Raw genomic sequence first — 14,414 nt, 5'->3', positions numbered from 1 at the left:
CATATTTTGGAGTATGTAAAGATATATGACAATGGCGATGGAAATGAACTGTTGCTATAGGTGTCCTGTATTCAAGGTTTTTGAAAAAGCAAAAAGTACTTGAGATTGGATATGGATATATTTGTCCTGAGTGAAATGAAGATAAAGGGAATGGGGAAAAATATTAAATAACTGTATCCATTTTGGACTGGCAAAACACCTTAGAGTAAAAAATGGGATCTCAATACTGATTAAATCAAATATATAGGAGTAGAATATATAAGTGACTACTTTTTAAAGGAGGACTTCATGATATATACACAGCCTCCTACCGTACTGGGGACATATGCAGTAAATGACAGTGAACTTTGAAATGAGAAGGATACTTCTTGTAATGAACTTAGAGAATCTTGAATCTTGGAAAAATACCCAGTCATAATGAGATGATATTATTTGGAGATTTAGACAGCAGAGGTGGCTGCAAAGACACAGATGTGATAGTATATTATGGATAGGCAGTAATAGATAACAATGGCCACAGACTGATACAAATGTGTAGGGAATGTGAATGTGTAGTTTTGTTTACCTTATTTCAATACAAATTCACATATACAATTGGGAGGACCCAGCATTAGATATTAAATATATCACAGACTTGATGGTAGTCAACAGAAACAGAAAATTCAGAGTGAGAGATGTAACTGTATGTAGACAATCTGAGTTCACATATAAGTGTCATATGGCAATAAAGAAAATCATTTATTCCTTCAAAGTATAAGATCTACTGTAGCAATACACAGAAATGAAGTAATACTGCAGGAACCCATATTTAAAACAGACCTTTGGAAACAATATAGTATTAAGATGATGTACCAAAATAGACCAGATAATAAGCTATTTCCCAGTAGCATAGCAGTAGCAGAACAGTTACATGATCATTTCACGAGTACTGTCTCCCAAGTGGCCACAGAAGATTTATGGATTGACATAAGAAGGAACAAATATGTGGGAAAACTCAGTGAGGATTTGGAACACTGGCTTATGGAGAAGGAAAAAGTGTACCTCAGATGGATATCAAATAAGACTGTTCAACCTAGAAATGAATATGTTGTTTTAAGGATTAGGTTCAAAGTGGTGATCAAAAAGAAGAAAGAACACACAGGGAAAATGAGTGTACATGAATACCATTAGCTACAACACATCCACTGAGTGTGGAAGACCATAAAGAATATGGGAACTATTACAACAGAGATACAATACAAGTAATATCACCAGATCAGTGGGTAACACATTACACTGGACTGTTAACAGAGTACAGACATCAGTAAATGACAAAGGAGGTGGTTTTAGAATGCGAGATGAGAGAGAAGAAAACTGCAAGGGAAAACACAAAAAAGCTCTAAAGAGGACAAAATTTATCAAGACTCCAAGTCCAAGAAATGTTAGAATAGAATTCTTGCAATATGGAGGTGAAAAAATAATATAATATTTGTGTGTATTTTTTAACAAAATATGATATCTATTCAGAAAGTAGGGAACATTTTGGCATTAAAAAAAAACTAAGTACAACTTTTTCACGCAGTCACCAAACACATTGAGGCACTTATCATAGTGGTGGACAAGCTTTGAAAGACTTCATTGTAAAATTCTGCCACCTAAGGCTTCAGCCAGTGAGTCATGATCGCCTGGAGTTCTGCGTCATACTCAAAGCGCTGTGTTGCAAGCCAGTTCTTTATCTTGGGAAACAAGTGGAAGTTGCTAGGTGCAAGATTGGGGCTGTAAGGTGGATGATGGAAAATTTCCCATTTGAATGAATTAAGGGGTTCTTTAGAGTGGTTTGCTGTGTGAGGTAGGAGCCATGCAATAACAAAAGTTTGGACGACAGATTTACTCGGCATTTGGTTTGAACTGCTCTTCTAAGGCTGTGAAAAGTTTGACAGTACCGGGCCGATTTTGGGGTTTCTCCACGTTTGAGAAAATCAATAAGAAACCTGTACCAAAACACTGTCACCATCAACTATCTTGCTGGCAAGGTTTGCAAACATTTTTGGGTTTTTGGTGGGACCTGGTGTGCCCCCACTCCATGGACTATAATTTTGTCTCACAATTGACATGTTTCACCCAAGTCTCATAAACAGTTATGATTCGATCCAGTAATGAATTACCATGTTTGTTGTAGGCCTCCAGAAATGTCAACATTGCCCGTATTTGCTGTTCTTTATGGTGCTCTGTAAGCATTTTGGGCACCCGTCATGCACAAAATTTGTGGTAGCCTAGCTTTTGAGTGACAATTTCAAACAACAAAGTCCATAAAACTTGTGGAAAAGAAAGCAAAAGCTCTGTTATTGTAAAGTGATGGTTTTCACATATTGTTTCATTAACTTTAGTGACAAGATCATCAGCTATAATGCTCAGGCATCCACTCTTCTCTTCATCATGAATGTTGGTTTGGCCATTTTTAAACCGAATGCACCATTTCTGGATGGAACATTCACTTCTTATGTTGTTTCTGTACACACAGTTCACAATAAATTTCTATAGGTTTTAGGTTTTTTGCCAACAAAAACCGTATCACAGACTGCACCTCACAACTGGTGGGATTTTTGATTACAGTGCACATTTCAAATTTGAATATTGAAAAAAACCACACATGCAGAGACATCCCCGCTGTCACAGATGGATGCTGACTGAGATGCTGAGCATTCACATACCAAAATATATGTGATCAGCGCACGCCTAGCAGTGTCAGATGGAAACATTCCCTACTTTCTGAATAGCCCTTGTAGAACTAGGGGAAGATATAACTAGAGAGTAGGACATGTCTTTCATTATCTTCTGTTAAAAAAAGGCTAATAAGAGGTCTTGTTCAAATTACAGGAGCATCAGTGTAATACCTTGAGTGGGAAAATTATTCTCTTATACATACTTCAAGGGAAAAACTGAACAGAATGTGACAAATTTCTCAGAGGAATGAAATGGCCTTATAGGTGGTAGATCGTATTTCAATAAGATCCACCATTTTCATGGATTTGGTACAAGCATACAACAGCATCCTCAGATATGAGCTTGCACCTGCCACAAAGCAGTGGGATGCATTCAGGGGAAGCAACTGAAGCACTGCTTCAGCAACTGTAATAATATATTTTGTAATTACAATCACATGGTTATTCAAAAATATGTTGATAAAATAGTTACATTTCTTCATAACACAAGACTTGTGCACATATTTCTGTTGGTTGCAGGTCAAATGTGCGTTTTTATGCCACAGCCAAATCTAGCTTCAGACAGGCATGCAATACAGAGACAGAACAATGAAGTGCATCGATAATAGTATGGTATTATTTTGCTCAGTTTATGGGCTTTCTAAATATGTAAATAAGTGTGTCAAGTTGCCAGGTAATACCTAGTAATATAATACAGAACTATGCCTTCATCTATAAGAGGAAGTTAAGTGAATGAGAGAAACAGAAAAAAAGTAAGTAAACTGTTTGTTATTTCAAAAGTTGCTGTAACTGTTAATTCATTTGTCCCACTGTGGGACAAGATGGTCAATGCCTTCATTGAAAAATGTATGTGGTTGCCTATGGGACCATGATTGTACCTAGGTGTACAGCAAGTTGTACAAAGCAAATTGATGGCCATGAATGATTTTTTCAGGACTCCAAAAATATGGAAATTGCATGGGAGAGAGATATGGACTGTATTGAGAATATGTAAGGGCTTCTTTGTGTATGGGCCCACATGTTGCAGAGGTTGCTTTGAGTACATTGCAGAAGTTTTGTTGGGGAGCCCATACAGGTCCTCCATTCAGTCCTGACCTCTTGCAGTTTGATTTCCTTATTTTCGGAGACCTGAAGAAAGACATTCATGGCTATCCATTTTCTTTAGATGAAGAATTATATGCCTGAGTACAATCATTTTTCCATAGTCAACCACAAACATTTTTCCATGAAGGCATTTACTGTCTTGTCTTACAGTGGAACAAATATCATAACAATTGCAGCAATTACTTTTGAAATGATAAACTGTTTACTTATTTTTTCCATTTGTTTTATTTTCATTTGACTGTCCCTTACATTATAAAACAGCTTTTGTCCAAGCTGTTAGTAGTTAATCAAAAATAGATTGCAAACACCTGAACTACTGAATACAAACACCTGAACTACTGAACTTGACATTTTCAGTGTAATATTTATATCAAATTTGATTGGTTAGCCAATAGTGGTGCCCTAAATACAGTGTTCTGCTGGTATTGTCTGTTGTTTGGGAACCAAAGCTGAGTGCTCACATTCAGGAAATTTACTGAAGTTGATTACTGAGCATGGGCAGTCTGTTTACCATCTATGACAGTCTATAGCTGTAGCTGCTTTTGGGGAAAGCAGAATAGAAACTGGGCTTGATAACCAGCTTAAAAATGAAATATCTCTACATAAGCAGAATGTAATGTGGACAGGGACGTTTTAATAGGCTTATTAATGCATTATGTTTTCTGGGAAAATGAGAGTTGGCTTTTCAGTGACATAATGAAACACTGATTCTATTCATTAGGGAAATTATGTGGAATTACTGAAGTTGATGGCAGAATATGATCCTCTTTTAGCAGAGGCACATAGATACCACTACTGTGTTTAAAGGAATTTCTAATCAATTTGAAAATGATCTAATACACACCATAAGTCTGACCATTTTATCTGCTATAAAGCAAGAAATTGTGGAAGTTCCTTTTGTATCTATCATAGTTGACATAAACACCAGATGTGGCAAGTAAAGTACAGTTTTCTGGTGTCCTGCATGATGTATAAGAAGGAGAGATAAAGGAATGATTCTTGGGGTTCTGTGATATAGGTAGTGACAAACATGTCCTGGTTATTGCAGAACTTACCTGGATTTGAATGTAATGGCAAACCGATTGCACAAATATTTGGTGGTGTGGTGACTATGGTGGAAATCTGAATGGGGTTCAAGCATTAATCAAAGACACACATGCAGAAACCATGTTTCTTCATTGCTATGGTCATGTACTAAATCTTGTTTTGTGTAAAGCACCAGCTAAATACCAGAGTGAAAAATATTTTTTGGTCCATTTAACAAGTCCAGTCTTCTTCCTTTTTTCAAAATCTTCTAATCATATTATTTTTTTGGATAAATTTTTGCAATGTCATCTTCCACAATTTCTCAAGACTGGTAAACACTGTGTGCAGCAACACCCCTGAATTTTGTGATGTGTTTAGTGCTATGCAAGAACATCCTCAAGAAATTGATTCTGATATTTTAACACCAATTAATAGATATGTAGCATTTTTAGCAGATTTCAAATTTGTTTTTCCCTTGAAAACACCTGAAAAAAATATTTACCTTCACCAATGTGTTGTACAACATCCTTCAGAACCAAGCAAGTAATATTTTGTACCATGAACAGAAAATCCAAGGAACTCGCTAATCCATAGCAGTGCTATGTGATGAGTGTGAATAAATTTTTGAAGAAACCATGTCTCAATTAGGAGAACCACTGAAGAGGAAAAATACAAACTATAAATGCATCTATTGGGAAGGATGTGACAACACTGATAGTCACTTGGATTTAAAATTTCAAAATTATTCTAAATTGTAATTTTTAAAGTTACTGCCACATAAAAGCTATGGACTGTATTCTAATCAGTTTCCCAAAAGCAGATTCCAGAGTCTTTTAGAGACATTTGGATTTTTTTTTTACATCATTCAATTGAGTGGTTCATGGTGTGGGTTCCTGTAGTCATGTCCTAGTTCATGAACCACGGGCAACGTATGAGTGGCCAAGTAAGTGGTCCCGACAGTCGGGATACCAGTTACTTTGGAATAAGGCTGGGCATCTCGGACATATTCTGAGTCGTGGTCACCTTTGTACTCATACGGCAAAGACTACCAAATCCACCGGTTAGTCCCTCAGCCGTTAGGGGTAAAACCCAATGGGACTCGGGGCAAGTAAGGCTAGCAACCTGCTTCCCTGGTACTTTAAATATGATGCTGGCAACTATCAGAGCAAAATGCCTCGGACCTTTGGAGGTGATGGAGTCCCACCTCTAACTGACAAACCAGGGACTCCTAAGATACGACTTGGCAAACAAATGGTAATGAGATGGGGAGCTATTAATATCAATGGGGGCTACTCTTGGAAGAAGGTAGAGCTGGCAGAGGCTGCAAGTAAGATGGGGCTGGACGTTTTAGCTGTTAGTGACATTCGGGTAAGGGGTGAGAAAGAAGAAGAAGTGGGAGAATACAAGGTCTACTTGTCAGGAGTCAAAGCAGGAATAGCACAATGGGGTGTAGGGCTTTACATCAGGAAAGAAATGGAACCCAGCGTAGTTGCAATAAGGTATGTAAACGAACGACTGATGTGGATAGATTTGACAGTGTCTAGCAAGAAAATTAGGATTGTGTCAGTATATTCGCATTGTGAAGGGACTGATCAAGATAAGATGGATAGTTTTTATGAGGCACTCAGTGATGTAGTTGTTAGAGTAAAGGACAAGGACAGTGTTCTGCTCATGGGTGATTTTAACGCCATGATTGGAAATCGAACAGAAGGGTATGAAAAGGTTATGGGTAAATTTGGAGAGGATATGGAGGCCAACAGGAACGGGCAGCAACTCTTGGATTTCTGTGCCAGTATGGGCTTAGTAATCACAAACTCCTTTTTTAAACATAAGAACATTCACCGGTATACTTGGGAAGGCAGGGGAACCAGATCTGTCATTGACTATATAATAACAGATCAGGAATTCAGGAAGGCTGTGAGGGACACACGTGTATTCAGGGGATTCTTTGATGACACTGATCATTATTTAATCTGCAGTGAAATTGGGATTGCGAGGCCGAAAGTGCAGGAGGTCAGGTCCATATGTAGGAGGATAAGAGTGGAGAAACTTCAGGATAAGGAAATCAGGCACAAGTACATAACAGCGATCTCAGAAAGGTACCAGTTAGTTGAATGTAGTCAATTACAGTCATTGGAAAAGGAATGGACAAGGTACAGGGACACAGTACTAGAAGTGGCTAAAGAATGTCTTGGAACAGTAGTGTGTAAAAGTAGGAGGAAGCAAACAGCTTGGTGGAATGACACAGTCAAGGCAGCCTGTAAAAGGAAAAAGAAGGCGTATAAAAAATGGCTACATACTAGAACTCAGGTAGACAGAGAAAGTTATGTTGAAGAAAAAAACAAAGCCAAACAGATAATTGCAGCATCCAAGAAGAAATCTTGGGAAGACTTTGGAAACAGGTTGGAGACATTGGGTCAAGCTGCTGGAAAACCATTCTGGAGTGTAATTAGCAGTCTTCGAAAGGGAGGTAAGAAGGAAATGACAAGTATTTTGGACAGGTCAGGAAAACTGCTGGTGAATCCTGTGGATGCCTTGGGCAGATGGAGGGAATATTTTGAAGAGTTGCTCAATGTAGGTGAAAATACGATCAGTAATGTTTCAGATTTCGAGGTAGAATGGGATAGGAATGATGATGGAAATAGGATCACGTTTGAGGAAGTGGAGAAAATGGTCAATAGATTGCAGTGCAATAAAGCAGCTGGGGTGGATGAAATTAAGTCGGAACTCATCAAGTACAGTGGAATGTCAGGTCTTAAATGGCTACACAGGATAATTGAAATGGCCTGGGAGTCGGGACAGGTTCCATCAGACTGGACAAAAGCAGTAATCACACCAATCTTTAAACATGGAAACAGAAAAGATTGTAACAACTACAGAGGTATCTCTTTAATCAGCGTTGTGGGTAAAATCTTCTCAGGTATTGTTGAAAGGAAAGTGCGAGTATTAGTTGAGGAGCAATTGGATGAAAATCAGTGTGGGTTTAGGCCTCTTAGAGGTTGTCAGGACCAGATCTTTAGCTTACGACAAATAATGGAGAAGTGTTATGAGTGGAACAGGGAATTGTATCTATGCTTTATAGATCTAGAAAAGGCATATGACCGGGTTCCTAGGAGGAAGTTATTGTCTGTTCTACGAGATTATGGAATAGGAGGCAAACTTTTGCAAGCAATTAAAGGTCTTTACATGGATAGTCAGGCAGCAGTTAGAGTTGACGGTAAACTGAGTTCATGGTTCAGAGTAGTTTCAGGGGTAAGACAAGGCTGCAACCTGTCTCCACTGTTGTTCATATTATTTATGGATCATATGTTGAAAACAATAGACTGGCTGGGTGAGATTAAGATATGTGAACACAAAATAAGCAGTCTTGCATATGCAGATGACTTAGTTGTGATGGCAGATTCGATTGAAGGTTTGCAGAGTAATATTTCAGAGCTAGATCAGAAATGTAAGGACTATGGTATGAAGATTAGCATCTCAAAAACGAAAGTAATGTCAGTGGGAAAGAAATATAAACGGATTGAGTGCCAAATAGGAGGAACAAAGTTAGAACAGGTGGACGGTTTCAAGTACTTAGGATGCATATTCTCACAGGATGGCAACATAGTGAAAGAACTGGAAGCGAGGTGTAGCAAGGCTAATGCAGTGAGCGCTCAGCTACGATCTACTCTCTTCTGCAAGAAGGAAGTCAGTACCAAGACTAAGTTATCTGTGCACCGTTCAATCTTTCGACCAACTTTGTTGTATGGGAGCGAAAGCTGGGTGGATTCAGATTACCTTATCAATAAGGTTGAGGTTACGGATATGAAAGTAGCTAGGATGATTGCAGGTACTAGTAGATGGGAACAATGGCAGGAGGGTGTCCACAATGAGGAAATCAAAGAAAAACTGGGAATGAACTCTATAGATGTAGCAGTCAGGGCGAACAGGCTTAGATGGTGGGGTCATGTTACACGCATGGGAGAAGCAAGGTTACCCAAGAGACTCATGGGTTCAACAGTAGAGGGTAGTAGGAGTCGGGGCAGACCAAGGAGAAGGTACCTGGATTCGGTTAAGAATGATTTTGAAGTAATAGGTTTAACATCAGAAGAGGCACCAATGTTAGCACTGAATAGGGGATCATGGAGGAATTTTATAAGGGGGGCTTTGCTCCAGACTGAACACTGAAAGGCATAATCAGTCTTAAATGATGATGATGATGATGATGATGATGATCATTCAATTGAAAAATTAGCTACTGTAATGTACAGTACTGGAGAGTTTAGAAATAAAACCATGGATGAACTTGCAAAATTACTGAGCACTAATTCAATGCTAAATAAATGTTTTCAGCTGTTTAATATGTTAGTGTTATTGCTGTATACAACTCCTGTACATACATCAGCAGTAGAAAGGTCATTTTCAGTGCCGAAGGGAATCAAAAGCTGCTCTTGAAATTCTACTGGAGAAGAGAGACTGTTTCATCTTGCATTTATTTTGATTGAAGCTCACCTACTAGGAGTACTCAGAAAGAAGGCACATTTCTTGAAGAGGTGGTTAACAAGTCTGATTTCTAGGAGGGAAGAATGGAATTTGAATTGATGTTTCAGGGGTAACCTACCTTAATGTCAAGGATGAGTTTAAGGCCAGAAACAAGTTATTTTCTTTAGAAGTTTGTATATAGTAATATAAATTAATATAAGGTCTAATTATTTCAATATCTACTGTTTCAGTTACCTGTTGTGATTTCCGTCTTTAATATATATTCTTTTAATTTAAAATATTACCAGTTGTGAGTGCTATGAAGAGAGCCTGGCCTTGATTTACTATTGTTTACTTAAAATTATAATATTCAGTGATTCACCTATCTGAATGGTCTCTGCATGTCACTGCCATGAAGAGACTAAAAATACAGGACAAACTAATAATATCAGTCTGAGGATGTATAAAGAGACAGAGGCAAAAATAAAGATATGCCTTAAAACCAACAAAGGTCTTAAGCAAGATTGCAGTTCATCCAAATTACATTTGAAGATATACATAGATAAGTTCTGAAGGCCTGGAATGAAATATGTTCAATAATGTGTATGGTAGTTGGACAGGACTTGCACTCGACCAAATATTTTTCACAAATGGCAGAAAGGATATGGAATACATGCTGGATAAATTCCAAAAGGAATAGACAAGATGTCTAAAATTATTAAAAATCTGAAAATTTTAAATATATAGGTTCTGTTATATTGAGTAATGGCACCTGTGACAAAGATATTGAGACCATAATAGCGATGGGTAAATGAGTGATGAAGTCCCTGCATAGACTGATAAGGAGCAACAGTATTAGTCAATGCCCCAAAGAGAAGATATTACATAGGATTAGTATAGAATGCGGTTACTTATGATGCAGAAATGTGGCCACTTATGAATAAAAAAAGGACAGTGGAAAAGTGCCCACAGGTCACCTGTGAAGACAAAATCAAAACATCTAAAATATGGAAAAAATGGAAGTGACACAGTCCATAATGAGCAGACTGGAGTCTTTAGTGGTGTGGGCCTGTTAAAAGAATGAGCAATGACAGGTGAACTAAGACCTGAAAGGGAAACAGCAGTTTAGAAGGGAGTGAGAGACAGGGTTGTAACATATCTTCATGTTAGTCAGTCTGTATAGCGAGCAACCTATAAAATAAATCAAGGAGTAATTTGGAAAAGGGATTAAAGTTTAGGGGCAAGAAATAAACATGTTAAGGTTTGCCAATGTCATTGAAATTGTGTCAGAGACAGTTATGGACTTGGAAGATCAGTTAATGGAATGGGTGGTAACTTGAAAGGAGGTTATAAGAGTACCATCAACAACAGCAAAAGAAGATTAATGGAGTGTAGTCAACATAAATCAAGTGATGCTGAGGGACTGAGATTACAAAATGAAAAGTTGTAGATATGTTTCGCTATTTGTGCAGTAAAATAACTGGCGATGGCTGAAGTAAATAGGATACAAAATGCATACATGATAGTCTGTGAACCCTGAATAAAGGGCAACAGACAGATTACATATGCCTAGATTTCCAAAAAACATTTGAAAAAGTGCCAAATTGCAGATTATTACAGAATAGGTTCCCTGATATGTGAGTGGCGTGAAGACTTCTCAAATAATAGAAAATAGTATGTTGTCCTCGATGGTTAGAGTTCATCAGAGACAAGGATATCTTCAGGAGTGCCCCAGGGAAGTGTGATAGGACCGTTGCTATTATGTATGTACATAAATGATGTGGTGGATAGGTGATCAGTAATCTACAGCTGTTTGCTAATGGTGTTATGGTGTACAGGAAGCCATTGAAGATGAATGACTGCAGGAGGATAAGAGATGCACTATACAAAATTTTTAATTGGTGTGATTAATTTCAGCTTGCTCTAAAGGTTGAAAAATGTAAGCTAATGCATACAAGTAGGAAAAACAATCCCATTATGTTCAAATATGACATTATTAGTGTGCTGATTGACATATATTGATTATATAATATCTAGGCATAATGTCACAAAACAATCTGAAATGAAATGAGCATTTAAAGCTTGTAGTAGGGAATGTGAATGGTAGACTTTGGTTTGGTGGAAGAACTTTAGGAAAGTATAGTTCATCTATAAAGAAGACTGTGTATAGAACTCTAGTATAACCCATTCTTGAGTTATGCTCAAGTTTTTGGGATCCCCACCAGGTCAGATTACAGAACGACATGCAAGCAATTCAAAGGCGGGCTGCTAGATTTGTTACCAGCAGGTTTGATCAACATACAAGTATTACGAAGATACTTCGGAAAATTAAATGGGCTTCCCTCAAGGAAAGGTGATCTTCTATTTGAGGAACATCACTTAGAAAATTTAGAGAATGGTTTTGAAGCTGACTGCAGAATGAATGTACTGCTGCCAACATATATTTAGTGTAAGGACCATGAAGATAAGAGAAATTAGGTCTTGTACGGGGGCATATAGTTAATCACTTTTCCCTTGCTCTATTTGCAAGTGCAACTGGAAAGAACATGGCACCCTCCACCATGCACCACATCGTAGCTTGTGGAGTATGTATGTAGGTGTGATGTATATGTACTAGCAATAACAGGAAAGGTGTTTGATTGCAGTTCCCCTGTGTTCTACAAATAGACGAAAGTCTATCACCTGGCTTACCCACAACTGAGCCCATGTTTTCATTCCATTTCACATCCTTGCAAAGTATTTCATCCAGGGATTTGTATCAATTAACCAATTACAGCTGTGCCTTATCGGTATTATACTCATAAGCTTCCATGTTTTTTCATTTTGTGGAGTGCCCAATTTTACCATTTTAACATTTAAAGCAGGTTGCCAATCCTTGTACCACTTCAAAACTTATCAAGAACTGCCCAAATATTTCTGCAGCTTTTTCAGAGGGTACTTCTTGATACATAGCTGCATTATCTGTAATACTATGAGAAACAATAGAATGCTGAAATTCCATGTTTCCAAATGGGAGGGTTGATTGCATTGCTGGGGTGTGGATTTTGTGAGAGTCCCAAAGCTGTCTTCTCACTTGATTTTATATTAGCAATTTTAAATTTATATATGAACAGTATTACAGCTATTGCTACACAAAAATATAAATGCTCTCTGATGACATAACAGCCAGTTTAGCATTAAATCTTGAGCTGAATTCAGAAATGTAGCATGATACATTATTAGAATAAGAATCATAGTCATCATCATCATCATCACCATCATTATCATCATTATCATCATCATCATCAGGAAGATTCTCTTTCTTTTTCTGAAGAAGGCTGTGGCCTAAAGTTTATGTGTAAGAGTCTTTTAATTGTGCCTGGCAGTAACTTAATATGTCATCTTTATGGCAAATAGATACCTATCTTTCCTATACTGTCAAACAGCTTTTTTTAAAAAAAAGTATTGCTCATTTTTAAACTCCTATCATAGAGCAACTCTGCTGCAGAACTGGCAGGTAGTGTCACATCATTGAAATTGATATGGGCACCAGAATGGATAGGTGAATGGATTGACAGTCTGTGGTTAATGTACAGGAAATTCATATTTTAATAGTACTGTTTATTTGAGACTCATTCTAGGTGGAAAGCATAACAAACTGTTACTTTCATCTGGCTTGCAAGCCTAATGCATCAAAGGATTTTCTGGTAGAGATGACTCCATTAGCCTTTGAAGATCAGAAGGTGGTGGTTTCTCTCTGAACTGACTCGCAGAAATATAGGGCGTCTCATCTGCCAACTGCATCATCCCTATTGTCCCCACCTACAATGAAAACATGATAGGGACCCAGAGCTTGGGCCTCCTTATCTATGACCCCCGGAGAGGGCCACATGGGAGATAGTGTGGGAGGAAATTTACCAAAACAGAAAAAGATGGAGGTAAATGGATGAAAACATTGTATCTTCCTTTCTAGGCTACAGTTCTTATTCTAATAACACATCATTTACAGTTCTGAATTTGGCTCAAGATTTAGTGCTAAACTTGCTGCCATGTCGACTGGAGAGAGTATACATTATTGTTATTTTGTCGAAAACTGACATTATGAGCCCTTGGCTGTGTACAAAATATAGGTTGGCTTTTACGTAGAAGATAACAGCAAACAGTTACGTTTTACAATGCTGTTTATTTATTTATAGACTGCACCTTTACTGGTTTTGAACATTAGATTTCATCTCCAGATGGCTGGTTCACGTTAAGACATTTACATTAGCTTCCACTCTTAATGTGAACTAGCTGTCTGAAGATGAACTGTAATGTTTGAAACTGGTAACAGTGCTATTTAAATAAATAAACAAACAACATTGTTGCTGTTATCTTCTATGTAAGAGTCAGGCTATATTACATTTTTGTAGCAATGGCTAACATAACTATATATATATGATTCAATATAATGGAAGGAAACATTCCACGTGGGAAAAATTATATATAAAAACAAAGATGAGGTGACTTACCGAACAAAAGCGCTGGCAGGTCGATAGACACACAAACAAACACAAACATACACATGAAATTCAAGCTTTTGCAACAAACTGTTGCCTCATCAGGAAAGAGGGAAGGAGAGGGAAAGACGAAAGGATGTGGGTTTTAAGGGAGAGGGTAAGGAGTCATTCCAATCCCGGGAGCGGAAAGACTTACCTTAGGGGATTGGAATGGCTCCTGACTCCTTACCCTCTCCCTTAAAACCCACATCCTTTCGTCTTTCTCTCTCCTTCCCTCTTTCCTGATGAGGCAACAGTTTGTTGCGAAGGCTTGAATTTTGTGTGTATGTTTGTGTGTGTTTTGACCTGCCAGCGCTTTCGTTTGGCAAGTCACATCATCTTTGTTTTTTGATAAATTTTTCCCACATGGAATGTTTCCCTCTATTTTTTATATATATATATAAAATTGCTAATATAAAATATGGTATAAAATACCAAATACCAAAATAAAATAAGGTGGGAAGACAACTTTGGGATTCTCAAAAGTCTACATCCCAGCAATGCAAATATCAACTCTCCCATTTGGAAACATGGAATTTCAGTATTCTATTGTGTCTCTTTGTAATGATTTTTACAAATAAAGCAGTTATATATAATGAAGTAC

The sequence above is a fragment of the Schistocerca piceifrons genome, chromosome 2 (assembly GCF_021461385.2).
Source record: "Schistocerca piceifrons isolate TAMUIC-IGC-003096 chromosome 2, iqSchPice1.1, whole genome shotgun sequence".
NCBI classification, from domain to species: domain Eukaryota; kingdom Metazoa; phylum Arthropoda; class Insecta; order Orthoptera; family Acrididae; genus Schistocerca; species Schistocerca piceifrons.
The sequence above is the reverse complement of the archived record's forward strand: the minus strand, read 5'-3'. Positions refer to the sequence as shown.